Source organism: Bos javanicus, chromosome 4 (assembly GCF_032452875.1).
Source record: "Bos javanicus breed banteng chromosome 4, ARS-OSU_banteng_1.0, whole genome shotgun sequence".
NCBI lineage: Eukaryota > Metazoa > Chordata > Mammalia > Artiodactyla > Bovidae > Bos > Bos javanicus.
In genome coordinates this window covers 99,140,220-99,157,015 of record NC_083871.1, presented here as the reverse complement: position 1 = coordinate 99,157,015, position 16,796 = coordinate 99,140,220, and the positions used below count along the sequence as shown (strand labels likewise).

Genomic DNA, 16,796 nt, shown 5'->3' with positions numbered 1-16,796 from the left:
AATCAGTGAACAGAGAAAGAGAAAAGGGGAACACAAGTGAGAAAAAGAAAAGTGGCAAGAAAAGGAATGTCTGGAACTAAGAGAAAAGCAGTAGTAAAGAGAGAAATAAAATAATACAAGCATCCAGGCATCATTTGCATATCCTAAAAGAATATTAATATCAGAATGATACAGCAAGAGTACCATGACTAAACACAGTGCAGCAGCATTTTTCAAAGCAGTTACATATGATCAAACTGTTTTCAGAGCTCAGAAGTCACTGCTTTTTGTAACCCAACCATTTTCTCCTTTCCTACCTCCTCCGCGATGGTTTTAATCCCAGAAAGATCTTCCCTTTCCAGCTCTTCAACTGAGGAGTCCGCTTTTCCTGCGTCTCTGTGCCATGGAGTCAAGTATTCCAGAATTCCCCTGCAGCCCCCAAACCCAAAATGACTACCAGAAAAGGGGAAGCGGGCTCTTTTTGTCCTTGCTTTGTTTACAGAGCTGTCAGTGGTTAGTTAAACTCGGCCTGGAATCTGGCATTTAAGGCCTGCTTGAAGATTGTTTCCTGTGTGGAGCGGGAGGCCTCCACTTCCTCTGGAATCCTAGACTCTGTGCTGCACTCAGATCACAAAAAATATTTTCCAGCCCTTTCTGTGCACATGAGACAAGCCATTTGCCCTGCGTAAGAAGAGAGAGACGTGCAAAACCTGAAGCCATCCCCTAATGGCATCTTTGTGTGAGGGAGTGAAAAGCAAAACTTAGACTTTAAGGCCAAGTTCAGAAACCTTGTGAAATCACTAGATGCTTTTATTTTTCCAAGCATTTCCCCCCCTTAAAAAAACCCACAAAAACAAAAATAAAATCTCAGCCAACCAAAACAAAACGATACAACGTTTGAATTCCCCCTCCCTTCTTATTCCCTAAGGTATTATTTATACTGCTCATAAATCCTTTAGAAATTCAAATTTGGGTGTTTATTTGGGGATTTTTGACTTTTCAGTGTTTTTCTATCTGCCTCTTATAAAGAGTTTTTTCCAAATATTTAGCTAGTTATAAAGGAAAAAAAATCAGTTTTCTTTTTTGAAAAATTACTTCAGCAACCAAGAAAAAATTTCTTTATATTTTTCAGTCTGATCTCTCCATATTTATCAGAATGGAAAAAAAAAAAAGAAAGTGATTCGAGGGTCTCCTGAGAGGCCACGTGTCTCCCTGGGGTGGGCTCCTGTACTGAGCACAATGCAGGGTGCATGAGGACAGCCCTGGGTGCAGCGGGGCAAAGGCTTCTTCCTTCAGTAAAGTCTTTTGTGGTACATACACCACTACTGGAATAACTATAGCAACAGCAAACAGAAACAGGAGAAAGAGGTTCTGTCTGTAAGCAAACAATTTCACTTTTCTTAATTTATCTAGTAGCTTGAAGAGCAGTCTCTAAGCCTCTGGGTCTCGCTCCAGCCTCATCAAGCCGAGGAGTCATGCTGGTGGTTTGCTGGCAGCGGCAGCTGGGTTTTTTCTCAGACTATACCTCTAGTGCAGGTGCCTATGAGTGGTGAAACAAACATTTCCAAGCAGGGAGGAGATGCGCACGGCTGGCAGAGCCAAGCGGCATCCTGGAGCATTCGGGAAGTGCAGCTAATTAACATCATGTGGTCGCTGTGGTTGGCCACCCTCACCGGCTCTCGACCCACGCAAATTTTTTCCCCGACCCATTCCCTCCTCCTACTCCTCACCTTTTATCATGTGTGTGCGTGTGTGTGTGTTAGCCACTCAGTCATGTCCAACTCTTTGTGACCCCATGTCCTAGAGCCTGCAAGGCTCCTCCATCCAGGGGATTCTCCAGGCAAGAATACTGGAGTGGGTTGTCATTCCCTTTTCCAGGGGATCTTCTGACCCAGGGATTGAACCCGGGTCTCCCACATTGCAAGCAGATCCCATCTTTTATTATTTGGGTGTTTTTCTTCTTCAACCATATAGGAACTCTACCTAACCAGGTGTTTGCTCATTGAATGAAGGCACTAGGAGGAAGAAAGAGGGAGTGAGCGCTCAGTGAAGCGTCTACACACATGATGGCTTTCTGGGCTCTGCTTGGCGGATGTGTGACGGGTATACTTGAGGTGGTGGAAGAAGCACATTTCTGTACCGGGTGGTGCGGGATGACTCTCTTTTGGGACACGTGCTGTGTTTGGGGAGAAGTTGTCTGTGCTTGTGAAAATGGCTCTTTGCTGGTCCCACTGTAGGATGGAGCTGGAAGTCTTCTCAATCCTCACACCCTTATATCATCACAGAACTTCTCTGAACCTCCCTGGCACTGTTCCTCGTAAGGAGAGCCATGTCTGGGGAGAATTGTAAGTGAATTTTCCCCTCTTTTGGAAGCAGCAGCTCCCATGTCCTCAGCTAGTAATCTCTCATTTCCTCCCTGACCCCCAGTCGATGCTGAACTCCTTCCAGTAACATTGGACAGGAAACAAACTCTCCATCAACCAAGTGATGACATGTCAAGGCAGAGAGCTTCTGTAAACAGTGGGGCTCGTGAGTGTCGCAAGTGGACAGAGTAGCTTGAAAGACAGACGCAGATGAAGGGAGGTAAGTATCCACGAATGTGACAGATGGGTTCTTGAAGAGCTTTATGAAATCTAAATTTTTGTGCTGGGGAGATTGTAGTCATGCTACTGAAAAACCTTGGTGTGACTCCTTTTATCAAGGGAGAAAAAGCATTTTACAAAGGCAGGAGAACCATCACCTACTAATATACCTGTCTTTTCAATATGGGTTCTCAAATGCCAGATTTTCTTAAAATAGGGCATGTCTATGCTGGTACAACTAAGGAGTAAGTCAGTGTCAGAGATTTCAAATTACTTAACATGCTGCCCTTCCTTTGGGTAGCGGCACTACCAAGCCGATGACACAGGTGAATGGCGCTGTGAGCGGGCCTCCTGTTCGTCCATCACGTTTCTCACCTCCATGCAGAGCATCCTGAAGCTTCCTCCTTCCCTTTCCTTCTCTCTGCTTTCTTTTTCCCTCTCAACTTCTTTTTGGGGGATGAGGAGATACTCATCAATATTTCTTCGGTCATTTCCTTTTTTTATGTGTCTCATTCTGTGATACTTTCTTTGTTTCCTCCCTTATTCATTTCCCTCTCTGTATTGGGAATTAAAATCTACTTATTAAATCCAATCTAGGATTCTTTTCTTTAAAAATATTGAGTTTAATTTCCAATGTGCGTCTTTCAATCATGAATTCTAACTATTATTATATTTCACCTTTGCAAAGTTTTTTTTTTTCCTTTATGGATATGTGACCTTCACTAGAGATATTTCCTGAGACACCTTTATAAGGAGAACTAGTTTCTGCTTTTGTTTGGGACAGGGTTGGTGGCAGGTAGGAAGTCATCTTAAATATGTGTGTGCACATATGTGGGTGTGTATGTGTTTGTGTGTGCATGCGTGAAGTTGCATGTATTAATATGTATATTCACACACATGCACACAGGTGTAAAAATAGTCAAGGCAGTAGGTGGTAGCTAGCTGGCCAGTATTGGAGAAGGAAATGGCAACCCACTCCAGTGTTCTTGCCTGGAGAATCCCAGAGACAGGGGAGCCTGTGGGCTGCTGTCTATGGGGTCACACAGAGTCGGATATGACTGAAGTGACTTAGCAGCAGCAGCAGCAGCAGCAGCAGCAGCTGGCCAATACTCCATTATTAGGGGGAGAAATTTGTAGAGAAAGCTAAGTTCTATCTACCTTCAAATCATCATAAAGTGAATGGTGAGTGATTGCAGGAGGTCCTTGGAATTTGGGGCAGTGCCAACACTGGTCTTAGAACACAGCAAGAATAAAATCTGTTGTGTCAGGGATGCTAAGTCAATGCAACTTTCAAAAGTAACCAACATGAATCAAATATGTACTATGTGCTGGATCATATTTTTTAAATTAAAAAATAAAATTTTTTTAATAAATTTTTTTTTTAGTGTAGTTTTAAATTGAAGGAACAATAGATATGGACCAATGAACTGGTTCAAAATAGGGAAAGGAGTCCATCAAGGCTGTATATTGTCACCTTGCTTATTTAACTTCTATGCAGAGTACATCATGTGAAATTTCAGGCTGGATGAATCACAAGCAGAATCAAGATTGCTGGGAGAAGTATCAATAACCTCGGATATGCCTATGATACCACTTTAATAGCAGAAAGTGAAGAGAAACTAAAGAGCCTCTTGATGAAGGTGAAAGAGGAGAGTGAAAAAGTTGACTTAAAACTCAACATTCAAAAAACTAAGATCATGGCATCCAGTTCTATCACTTCATGGCAAATAGATGGAGAAAATGTGGAAACAGTGTTAGATTTCACTTTCTTGGACTCCAAAATCACTGCGGAAAGTGACTGCAGCCATGAAATTAAAAAACACTTGCTCCTTGAAAGAATAGCTATGACAAACCTAGTGTATCAAAAAGCAGAGACATAATTTTGCTGACAGAGGTCTGTATAGTCAAAGCTATGGTTTTTCCAGTAGTCATATATGGATGTGAAAGTTGGACTATAAAGAAGGCTGAGCACAGAAGAACTGATGCTTTTGAACTGTGGTGCTGGAGAAGACTCTTGAGAGTCCTTTGGACAGCAAGAAGATCAAACCAGTCAATCCTAAAGGAAATCAAGCCTGAATATTCCCTGGAAGGGCTGAAGCTGAAACTCCAATACTTTGGTCACCTAAGACAAAGAACTGATTCATTGGAAAAGACCCTGATGCTGGGAAAGATTGAGGGCAAGAGGAGAAGGAGGCACCAGAGGATGATATGGTTGGATGGCATCACTGACTCAATGGACGTGAGTTTGAGCAAACTCTGGGACTTAGTGAAGGACAGAGAAGCCTGGTGTTCATGAGTTGGATATGACTAAGTGACTGAACAACAACACAGTTTAAGGAAAAACTGAGCAGAAAGTAGAGTACCCATATATTCCCTCACCTTTACCCCGACCCTGTGTTTCTGTGTTTGCACTGAACTGTGTATTCCCCTCCAAAAGATACGTTGAAGTCCTAACCCCCAGCACCTCAGAATGTGACCTTGTTTAGAAATTGTGTCTTTACACATGTAGTCAAGTTAAGATGAGTGTTAGGATGGGCCCTAATCCTGTATGACTGGTGTCCTTATAAAAAGGGGAAATTTGGACTTAGAGACAGATATACACAGAGGGAAGATCATGGGCAAACACATGAGAACATGGTGCAGTAGGAACACCTCAGGCTACGAGCAGCTAGGAGTGAGACATTCCCTGGGGTCTTCAGAGGGACCCTGCTGACACTTTGATTTCTAGTCTCTGGAACTGTGAGATAATAAATTTCTATTCTAAGCCACGCAGTTTGTGGTACTTTGTTACAGCAGTCCTAGCAAACTAATACAGCCCATTACTAAAATCTTGCAGTGGTACATTCATCATAATTAACGAGCTAATATTGATTTGTTGTTTTTGTTACTCAGTCACTAAGTCACGTCTGACTCTTGGTGACTCCATGGACTGTGTTATACCAGGCTTCCCTGTCCTTCACTGTCTTCGGCGTTTGCTCAAATTAATGTCCATTGAGTCTGTGATGCTACCCTCTTCTCCTTTTGCCTTCAATCTTTCCCAGCATCAGGATCTTTTCCAACTCTCACGTCCATGCATGACTACTGGAAGAACCACAGCTTTGACTATACAGATCTCTGTCAGTAAAGTGATGTCTCTGCTTTTTAATATGCTGTCTAGGTTTGTCGTAGCTTTCCTTCCAAGGAGCAAGCGTCTTTTAATTTCTTGGCTGCAGTCACATCTGCAGTGATTTTAGAGCCCAAGGAAAGAAAATCTGTCACAGCTTCTACTTTTTCCCCTTCTATTTGCCATGAAGCATTGGGGTTGGATGCCATGATCTTAGTTTTTTGAATGTTGAGGTTTAAGTCAGTTTTTTCACTCTCCTCTTTCACTCTCATCAAGAGGCTCTTAAGTTCCTCTTTGCTTTTTGCCATTACAATTGTATCATCTGCATATCTGAGGTTGTTGATATTTCTCCTGGCAATCTTGATTCCAGCTTGCGATTCATCCAGTCTGGCATTTCACATGATGTACTCTGCATATGTTAAATAAACAGGGTGACAATATACAGCCTTGTACTATTTCCCCAATTTTGAACCAGTTCATCATTCCATGTCCAGTTCTAGCTATTGCTTCTTGATTGGCATACATGTTTCTCAGGAGGCAGGTAAGGTGGTCTGGTATTCTCATCCCTTAAAGAATTTTCCAGTTTGTCGTGATCCACACAAAGGCTTTAGCACAGTCAATGAAGCAGAAGGAGATGTTTTTCTGGAATTCCCTTGCTTTCTCTATGATTCAACTAATGATCTCTTGTTCCTCTGCCTTTTCTAAACCCAGCTTGTACATCTGGAAGTTCTTGGCTTAGGTACTGCTGAAGCCTAACTTGAAGGATTTTGAGCATAGCCTTACTAGCATGTGAAATGAGCACAATTGTCCAGTAGTTTGAACATTCTTTTACACTGCCCGTCTTTGAGATTGGGATGAAAAGTGACTGACCCTTTCCGGTCCTGTGGTCACTGCTGAGTTTTCCAAATTTGCTGACACATTGAGTGCAGCACTTCTACAGCATCATCTTTTAGGTTTTTAAATAGCTCACCTGAAATTCTATCACCTCCTCTAGCTTTTAAGGTTCATGTTTACATTAAGTTTCACACTTTGGTACATTCTACGGGTTTTGCCAAACACATAATGTTATGTATTTAGCATTACAGTATCAGACAGAATAGTTTCATTGTCCACATTCATGCATTTCTGTCCAGTCATGCATTCATTCCTGGCTCAAATTTCATTCCTTTATGCCTTTCCTGAGGACTCCAGTTTGGTAGTGATATCTCACTCTTTGAATATCCATCATTCAGTTTTGATAATAAATAACGTACTGCCTTGCCCTGGCTTATTAGTTGTTCTAACTAGTACTTAAATATGTTACTGATAATTTACTTTCCATACGTTTTCATTCTTAAGGCCACTTAGGAATAGAAACAGCCTTTTAAAAGCTCTTTTCACTCTTGGGACATAGTAGGCACTCAGGAATTGTAGCTGATTTGAACTATTAGATTTTTATTCTTGATTTTACCATGCTGAGAGTGAAAAATGTAACTCAAGCTGAATCATCTCTGTGGTTTACTGACTGATCAGTGTTTACAAAGTGAATTAAAGACCTAGGTAACAGGCTATATATGAATCTCAAAAGTTATATAAACCCACATCTGCAGTAGTTACACAGTAGACCTGGCAGTGTTTTCTTTCTGACGATAGAAAATGAACTTTTGTCCTTTTTTAAAAAAATCAATTTATCAACCTGCTTTACTCTTTTCTCAACTAAATAGTTCATTTGGGACTCAAAATCCAAATAAACACATGGATTCTAACATACAGTTTGGACTTAACTTTACCTCAGCCTTCACCATTTTGCTCCAAAAATCTGTGCTACTTTTTAAAAAATGCCAGCACTAAGACACATGTGTCAAGACCAGGAACACGGAAATAAAAGTGAATGGGATCAATCTGAGGAACTCTGCCTTCTCAAGTTGTTTCTTGTCTCTCATCAATGGAATACAGAACACAACGCCCTATTAAGAGCAGATGAACATGTTATGACCTGTTTTTTCTTTCCTCCTCTGCTCAGTCTTTCATTATTACTTTTTTCTCTATTCATAATTTCTCCACTTGCAAAACACGAAAACAGAAGTCTTAATGTTACAAAAATCAATGTCTTCACGGCCTCCTTTCCACCTTAAGAGGAGTGGACACTGGGCGTTTTAGATTTGTGAAGGGATGGTGTTTATCTACACTGGCCTCCACACTGGGGAAGACCACACACTTCGGAATTTTATGTCTCATCTCCAAGCGTTACTACCCATCTGGAGCACTTTAAGTTGTTCACAGTCCCGTGCCATTTCACCGATCTTCCCAAGTAAGAAAAGTAGATTCACCTCCATTTAAAGAAAGAAGACTGAGACAGATAGGACTGTGGCATCAGCCCCTGCACCACAGCCCATCAGTGGAAAACCAGGACTGGTGTTTAGACTCATCTCTAAACCAAGCTGAAAAGTTTTCTTATAAGAGTGAAAGAATTAAAAACTTGGAATACTATTCCTTTGGTACCCTTTTCGAGAGTTTAAACTACTCTTTCACAGCAAACTCCAGGACAATTAGACCAAAAGACACAGAACAGAACAGATCAAATCAGCAAAGGCATATGGCACTGTTGCTCTCATGGCCCAGAAAGAAAAGCATCAGAAATCATGGGAGCGAATTGCTACGGCAAAGACAGAAATTCTCCACCAATCTATGCCCAGGTGAGAAAAAAATGCATAGCTATGCTTTAAAAATTCCTAAATGTGCTTTCCAAATGCATACCTGATACCAGAGGCTAATTCTGCTGTCACATCAGGGTAGGGTCCTTGTCCCAGTGGACCTATCCAACAATGGGTAGGGCTACTGAGAAAATGTGAACCCAATTACTGGAAACAGTCAGGTAGAGGTGAAATGGCCATCTGTTTAGGGTTGTAGTGGAAAGCTATTTTTTGAGATTCTAAGGCTGGGTTGCTCAATATGGTTGTCACTAGTCACAGGAGGTGACTTAAATTAATTAAAATTAGAAATTCAGTGCCTCTGTCTCACCAGCCCCATTTCAAGTGCTCTGTAGCCACATGTGTCTAGTGGCTTCCATGTAAGACAGCACAGAGAACATTCAATCATCACAGAAAGTTCTATTGGACAGCCCACTGTAAGGCCTTCCAACTTCTAATATGAAGTGACTTTACCATGGTGTTACGCAGTTCAGAGATGTCTCTGTCTTCAAAGACCTTATATCTTCCTAGAGTAGACGGAATGGAAATGAGGGGTATGGTATGGGCAGCCTCTCAAAGCAGGGATGTGCTCATTTAATCCTCTCATTAGTAACTTCTTTGTTGATCTATGAGAGATCTTTCAGATCTGCAGTCTTGCTGTTCTGAGCACACTTTCAACTGGGAAGTGAAATGACTGCTCAGTGAATGCAAAAGAAGCTGAGACACTGTCTGAAGAGAGATCACACTTCGAATTGCACAACGAGACCCAAGAGTGGCTTACTTGGAACAAAAGGTCAGAGGCCATAGCTCTTCACCAATTATAAACATGGTACCATATTTTACATAACAGTTTAGTTTTACTTGTGCGTGACTCTCTGGCCTTTCCAGTCTACTCAGCTATAAAAATATCAGCATCGCATGAGTCTGCTCTTCATGATTGGCTTCTCATCTAACATTTCCAATTTAGTGATCAACAACAAGATCCAGAGCCTTAGCCAGGTATCCTGCTAGTACAAGAGATTAATAAGGTGACAGAATTTAGATGTACTCAGTCGTGTCCGACTCTTTATGACACTATAGACCATAGCCCTTGGAAGAAAAGCTATGACAAACCTAGACAGCATAGTAAAAAGCAGAACCTTTGCCAACAAAGGTTCGTATAGTCAAAGATATGGTTTTTCCAGTAGTCATGGATGGATGTGAGAGTTGAACCAAAAAGAAGGCTGAGTGCTGAAGAATTGATGCTTTTGAACCGTGGTGTTGGAGAAGACTCTTGAGGGTCCCTTGGACTACAAGGAGATCAAATCAGTCAATCCTAAAGGAAATCAGTCCTGAATATTCATTGGAAGGACAGAGAATGAAGCTGAAGCTCTAATACTTTGGCCACCTGATGCAAAAAACCGACTCACTGGAAAAGATCCTGATGCTGGGAAAGACTGAAGGGAGGAGGTGAAGGGGACGACAGAGGATGAGATGCTTGGATGGTGTCACCTACTCAATGGACATGAGTTTGAGAAAGCTCCAGGAGGTGGTGAAGGACAGGATGTCTGGTGTGCAGCAGTACATGGGGTCACAAAGAGTTGGACATGACTGAGTGACTGAACAATAACAAGACTGTAGCTCACCAGGCTCCTCTGTCCATGGGATTTTCCCAGCAAGAATGGTTGCCATTTCTTCCTCCAGGGGATCTTTCTGACCCAGAGACTGAATCCTCGTCTCTCACATCAAAAGCAGATTCTTTACCACTGAGCCCATGGGGAAGCCCATAGCAGGATACAAATCCATTTACACTGCTGGGAACAATTCAACGGTATGCCCTAGTGATACTTTGTACTGGTGACATTTTTGCACATGAAGGACATGTTATTACGATCAGGGGATTAATTATTCCTTAGTAAATTATTCAACATCTACTCATCATGATCATCAAATGCACTTACTGTGTTTTAGAATTTTGAAGCAAGTTAGAGACTATATTCTTGGAAGAGGCAATGGCACCCCACTCCAGTACTCTTGCCTGGAAAATCCCATGGATGGAGGAGCATGGTGGGCTGCAGTCCATGGGGTCGCTGGGAGTCCAATATGACTGAGTGACTTCACTTTCACTTTTCACTTTCATGCATTGAAGGAAATGGCAACCCACTCCAGTGTTCTTGCCTGGAGAATCCCAGGGATAGGGGAGCCTGATGGGCTGCCGTCTATGTGGTTGCACAGAGTTGGACACGACTGAAGTGACTTAGCAGCAGCAGCAGCAGCAGCAAAGACTATATTCTAGGAGTTTGTAATCTAAGATGATAAGCTGTGAAGCCAAACTGAGGGACATTATCCATTATGTCCCTCAAATGTAATAGATACACAATTTAACATATAAATCTGCAACGAAGTTAAATAACAAATTGAAAAGTGCCTAGACTGCTTCCTCCTTCCTTTCTCATGAATCATTTAGATGGTAGTTTCACCCATTTGTTAGTTTGGGAATTTCTGGACTTTCCTTCAAATAAAGAATGGCTCAGAGTGTAAGCCCGCTTATGACAAGCAGAGATGACAGGATCTCTGAATCTTGTATTCACCGACATGAGTATTTACTGATACTTGTATTATTGGAGCTTGCATTTTAATTAGTGAACACATATCTGTCTTCCCTAGAAGGCTGTATGGAGAAGGAAATGGCAACCGACTCCAGTATTCTTGCCTGGAGTATCCCTTGGGCAGAGGAGCCTGGCAGGCTATAGCCCACAGGGTTGCAAAGAGTTGTACAGGACTGAGTGACTAACACACAGAAGGCTGTAGTCTCCTAGTGATTATCACTCATTTTCGTCAACCCTCAAAGTTTTTAACTATTTTTTTTTTCTTATAGTCAGCACTAAGTTCACACTTATTGAGTTAAAGTGGGTTCCAGGGCATTGCTTACTTTTGGATTTAATTGGTAAACAGAGGAACTTGGCTAAGACGTGATCAAAAGGTCATGCCTCCAGTTGAACTCTTAGTAACCTTGGGGATGGTGGTTCACTACGAAGCTCTATTTTTATTGAGATTTGTAGTTGTGGTTGTTTTCTTCTAGTGGAAAAGAAACTTGTCTTAGAAAGACATTCTGGTTTCAGAAAAGAAGGGTATTAGGCCTTTGTAACTGAGGGAATTTCTGGGACGTTCAAAGGAAAAGGAGAAAGAAGAGATGACAACGAATAAGAAGAGAATCAGGGTTGAACACGTCAAATTTCCAAGGCTTTTGGATATGCCTTGCCACTCCTCCATCATAATTAGAAAACACTGACATTCAGAGCTGATTTAAATGCTTCCATCAGTCAAAAAAAAAGTGTTGCCTGATTTTACTCTGTAACCATGCTTGGTAATTAGAAACATAAGGCACTGTTCTGGATGTTTTCTCAGGAACCTACCCTGCCCGGCTTGGTGTCACTACCCATTGGCTAGAGGACCTTTATCTGTTCTCACCATCTCTCTTAGGAGCTCCTACCCAGGTCACAGGAAGAGTGTGAGGTTGCCATGGGCATTCCTGGAAAACCTGGAGACCTCCGGCGCCACTTTAGACTCTAAAATACATGGAAGAAACTCATTTTGCCTGCTTGTTTCCTTACCGAAGCTCTATAAATCTGTATTGCATTTGGAAGGCAGCAGTTCAAGTATGGCAAGATAAGCATTCAAACCAGAAGATTAAAAAGAAGGATCGTTGCAATGACCAGCATGAAATAACATCCTTTTATTTATTTCTGAAAACAAGAAAGCCATTTCAACAGTGTCTTCCAGAGTACCTCACAGTCTTGCTGGGAAATCTGTGCTTTGCAAAATGTGGATCAGAATATGATTTAAGAAGCAGCAGCAGCAGTTTTTTACTTCTGACAAAATTCACAAAGAAAATGGAAAAATACTTGTAATCAAGGGCTTCAACTCAACAGTCACCTAGCTTGTCAAATTAAAACATGTGGCAACCACCTGCCAAGTGTCTTGAAACAACGATAACTTCTTGTTTTTCTACCTGACCTGTAATCTCTTCAGAACACATTTGCATTTTCCAAATTTTCACACTTAAACAATGCTGTCCACACCATGTATAAAGATGACTAAGCAACTCTGTATTAAGTAACCAAAGCGAGTCCTGCCAGTTTCAGAATAATTAAGTTTCTGCAGTCTAATATAAACAGTTCCAAGAACTACATGCGGCCTACCAAAAGTATATATTACAAGTAGTCAACACTGAGGCCAGCTGGCAGACAGATCAACCTATTAAAGTAGAATTGTTCAGAATTCAGAGTATTATTTTTCTTTCCTCCCATTATTTTTTCTGCATCCAACTTTGTTTCTTTGGGAATGTTTTCAAGTATACAAAGCAAGAAAGTGTTGTGGAATTGCACCTCCTGTAAATGAATGAGCATTTCTCTTGAGATTCTTTAGAACTCACAAGTAAGTCCCATTTCAATCCTGTCTACACAGACAGTAACAGTAAAACAGAGAAAGTGAATCCACTTTGTCCCCACTCAGCTAAAGTGTTGGTATTTTGCTTGACCATCAGAAAAGTAAACGGTGACCACCAGACAAGTGAATGAGCACACAAAGCCATATGCCCATCAGACAACTGAAACAGCTTTCTGACTATAGATCTTTGTACTGTCTACCAGGGAGCTTGCTGGATCAAAAATTGTTACAAACAAGGCTAATGTCATAGGTTTAATCCTACCAGGAATGAGTTAACTATTTGAGAGGAAAAAAAAGTCCTAAACTGTTGCCATGTGCTTTCACATTAATCTTGGCCAGCCACATTGCAGATGTGGTCTGACAATTTTCAGTTGAGAGAACATAGGGATGATTAGACCAACCCATCCTGCCATGACCTTCAGGAGACAGTATGCCCAAATGAGTGGGAGTGTGTCATCACACAAAAGGCTTCTCTATATTCAACTGAATTTTAAGTCCTAATGTCTTCTTCACTGAGTTTAAATTCATGTATATCCAAGAGATGCTGAAACTGAAGCTCCAATACTTTGGCCACCTGATGTGAAGAGCCAACTCACTGGAAAAGACCCTGATGCTAGGAAAGCTTGAGGGCAGGAGGAGAATGGCATGACAGAGGAGGAGATGATTGGATGGCATCATGGACTCAGTGGGCATGAATCTGGGTAAATTCTGGGAGATAGTGAAGAAGAGGGAAGCCTGGTGTGCTGCAGTGCATGGGGTCGCAAAGAGTCAGACACGACTGAGTGACTGAACAAGGACGACAACAACAACATATTCAAGACTGGTAAAGGCTCTACACCCATCATCACAATCAAAACTTCAAAAACAACATTCAACAAATAGTATGAATTACCATTTGCTACCTTGCTGGGTGTGGCAAATAGGTTGTGAATGCAACTACTCTGCCCTCACTGTGCTTATAGTCTGATGGTGGAGACAGGCAATAAATCAATAAAATATAAACTGGGACGGGGTTAGGAAAGGAAAATATAAGCTACTATGAGAGAGAACTACAGGAATGACTCATAGTTTTCTTTGTATATGTTTTTGCTTTTTAATATTTTTTTGCGAACTTTTTATTTTGTATTTGGAAATAGCCAATTAGCAATGTTATGATAGTCTCAGGTGAGCAGTGAAGGGACTCAACCATACATATACATGTATCCATTCTGCCCCAAACTCCCCTCCTATCCAAGCTGCTACTTACCATTGAGCAGAGTTCTAACTCAAGGTTTCCTTTGGGTTAAAACAGGATTTAAGAAGTAATAGCTTTCTCAAAAAAGAATAATGTTAATACACTACAGACAAGCATTGATAAAGGGAACATAAATGTATGAGACTGAGGTTTGTATTTATTAAATATATGTCAACATCTAGATTGTGCCGGGCACTTGCACAACAACACGAGGTGTTGATAAATCGAACTTGTCTCTACTTTTCTGTCCTAAAAAAGTGAGTGAAGAGTAAAGTAAAGAAGCTAGTCAGATCTGAAGGATGGTGAACTAGTCTCACCCTTTCTCTCCAACTTCAGATCCTATGTAAGTAATGTAAAAATAATGACCTATCAAATATGGTCTGCCAGAACTGGTACAGACATAGGGAATCCACTTAAGATATTAATTTCATATGGCTAGAGTGGAGGGCATCTTTCTAGAAACCACCCAACTCAGTGACCTTCCAAAAACAAAAGCATGTTTCCCACTCTCCACTGGGCAGAAATTTGTTGATTCAAATGTAGCTGGTCCACTTTGTTTTTTCAAATTTTGGTTCACGATTCCAAGAAATGAACAACCCGTAATAAATTTACTCCAGTGGCAACACATCTCATGACCAGCTTTTCTACTTTGAATACCGCAAGCAGACCTTTAATTTGTTGACACACAGCCCCTGGACATTCATGAAAACAAGATGTTCTCTTGCTGCTTTTTAAGTTAAACAGATTTAAGTCAGGGTCTCAGCTGAATTTCAAAAACAGATGTTCCATAGCAAAAGGGCTGAACTGACCCCAGCAATGAGAGGCTGTTTCACTTGAACTTGAATATTCTTTTGTTAGTAGGACAAGCGATCAAATCCTGGAACTGAAAACAGGCGCAACCCAAGGTTTACTACTGTCTCTATTCAATGAATGCCCTGTGGGTCTGGGAAGACTGGGTATCCGGGAATCTTGGTTTAGGGAATAAGTTGATGCCTGGGAGGTTTAGGTGCCTGGGTTTTGAAGGGGTTAGTGAGGAGGGATGGTCTTTCCCCCAGCCCCCCTCCCCGCACCCGCCAAAGCGACCATCCTGTTTCCCTGACCACCTCAGAGGCCCTGCATGGAATGACTCCACTGTACCCACCACCTCTCCTGACCCCACAGTCAGGCCACTTCCTTAGTCCTGCAACAATCCAGCTAATATTTTTGCCTCTGGGCCTTTGTCCCTGTTTCCTCTCTTCTGTAACCTGCAGTCCCCTCCATTCCTTCTGCAAATCCCATATATTTTTCTAGAGTGTAGCTCAGTCTTCTCTTTACTCCAGAAGCATCCTGTCTTTCAACTCTGTAGCATTGTTAGCACTGTTCTTTTGGATGGTCAATACTATACAGCTTTGTTATTCAAATGTGTTATAACCTCTCTTTCTCTTGAGCAAATGTGAAGCTGCTCAATGCCAGGGCCTGCGTCTCCTTTGATATCCCCTCACAGTGCTGGGTGTTTTGCTCTGCCTTTACAGATACATGAGAATGGTTGCTGAGCTGAACTAAATGAAAAACTTCTGGCCTAAAAATCCAAGTTCCAAAAATTCCACACCTCTGGCCGTTCGTACCCTTTGCGCTTTCTGGGGACCTTATAGAACTGTACTTGTCGGCTTCCTTGTGGGCAGCTGGGGCCAAGTGACTAGTTCTGGCCAATGAGTTGTGAGCAGAAGTACCCCGTCACTTCTGGGGCAGAGCATTTATTTGTTGATATAAGATCCTTCAGGGTATTTTTTCTCTCTGCCCTGGGGTCCCCAAGTAAGGATGGCAGTGATGTGGACCAGAGACTCCTGCCTATCCAGGGTTAGAGAGAAAGCATGAGTGAGCAGCCTTTGTGTTGAAGTCACTAAGATTTTGAGTGGTCCCCAACCCCAGCATAACCTAGCTCGCCGTGACTGACATAGCCATGGTTAAGTTAGTCCATGACAAAAATGATCTTGTGATATTAGGCACTGCTTCATGAAGATATTTATTCAACTTACTGATTTTCTGTTTCTGTTCTATGGCTTCTAACATAGAAATAGGAATGGGTAAGCTAATCAGGTAAGGCTTCAGGGAGTGGAAATGGCTCACTGGCCCCATCTGCCTACTCCAATGAGTCATAAAACTGCTGCTAACTGCAGGAGTGCTCACATGTGACGTGTTCATTCACTTACACCAGGAATGACAAACTCAAATGCTTCTAAGGACCCAAAAGGTAAATACTTGGGGAGTGGTGGCCTGTGGGGAAATGGAGAATGAATGCATCCCTAAAAAAATTCAAAATCAAAATTTCAAGAAAACCATGCTGGGCAAAGGAAGCCCACTTGCAGGTCAGTGTGGACCTCAGGTTGCTTGTTAGTAATCCCTAATTTATACAATCATTCCTTAATGGCTCTCATGTGCCAGGCTAGGCACTGTGAGGAGTTAAAGGGTAAACTTATGTGAATTCATCTATTAGCCTTCATTCTAGATGGAGAAGTTTATTTATTTAGTCAATGGTTGTATAGCATGTGCTATGTACCCAGTACAGTTCTAAGAACTTTATAAGTATCTTTGTAACAATCTTTATTGAGTCCATTTTACAGATGGAAAGACTAAGGCTCAGAGAAGGTGTGTCATTTGCCCAAGGTCACAGTTCAGTTCAGTTCAGTCGCTCAGTCGTGTCCGACTCTTTGAAACCCCATGAATCACAGCACGCCAGGACTCCCTGTCCATCACCAACTCCCAGAGTTCACCCAAACTCATGTCCATCGAGTTGGTGATGCCATCCAGCCATCTCATCCTCT

General features: G+C 41.8%; 1 protein-coding gene across 11 annotated transcripts in view; it reads right to left on the bottom strand.

Moving 5' to 3' along the window:
• CALD1 (caldesmon 1) overlaps positions 1–16,796 on the bottom strand; it is a 231,529-nt gene that overhangs the window by 107,779 nt on the left and 106,954 nt on the right. For 2 of the 11 annotated variants that reach the window (XM_061414772.1, XM_061414779.1), the window contains exon 1: positions 297–756. The exons of the other annotated variants lie outside the window; for them this stretch is intronic. The gene's annotated coding sequence lies outside the window, so the exon portion shown is untranslated. Of the gene's footprint in view, positions 1–296; positions 757–16,796 lie in introns of those variants that run through there. 11 annotated transcript variants of the gene reach the window in all.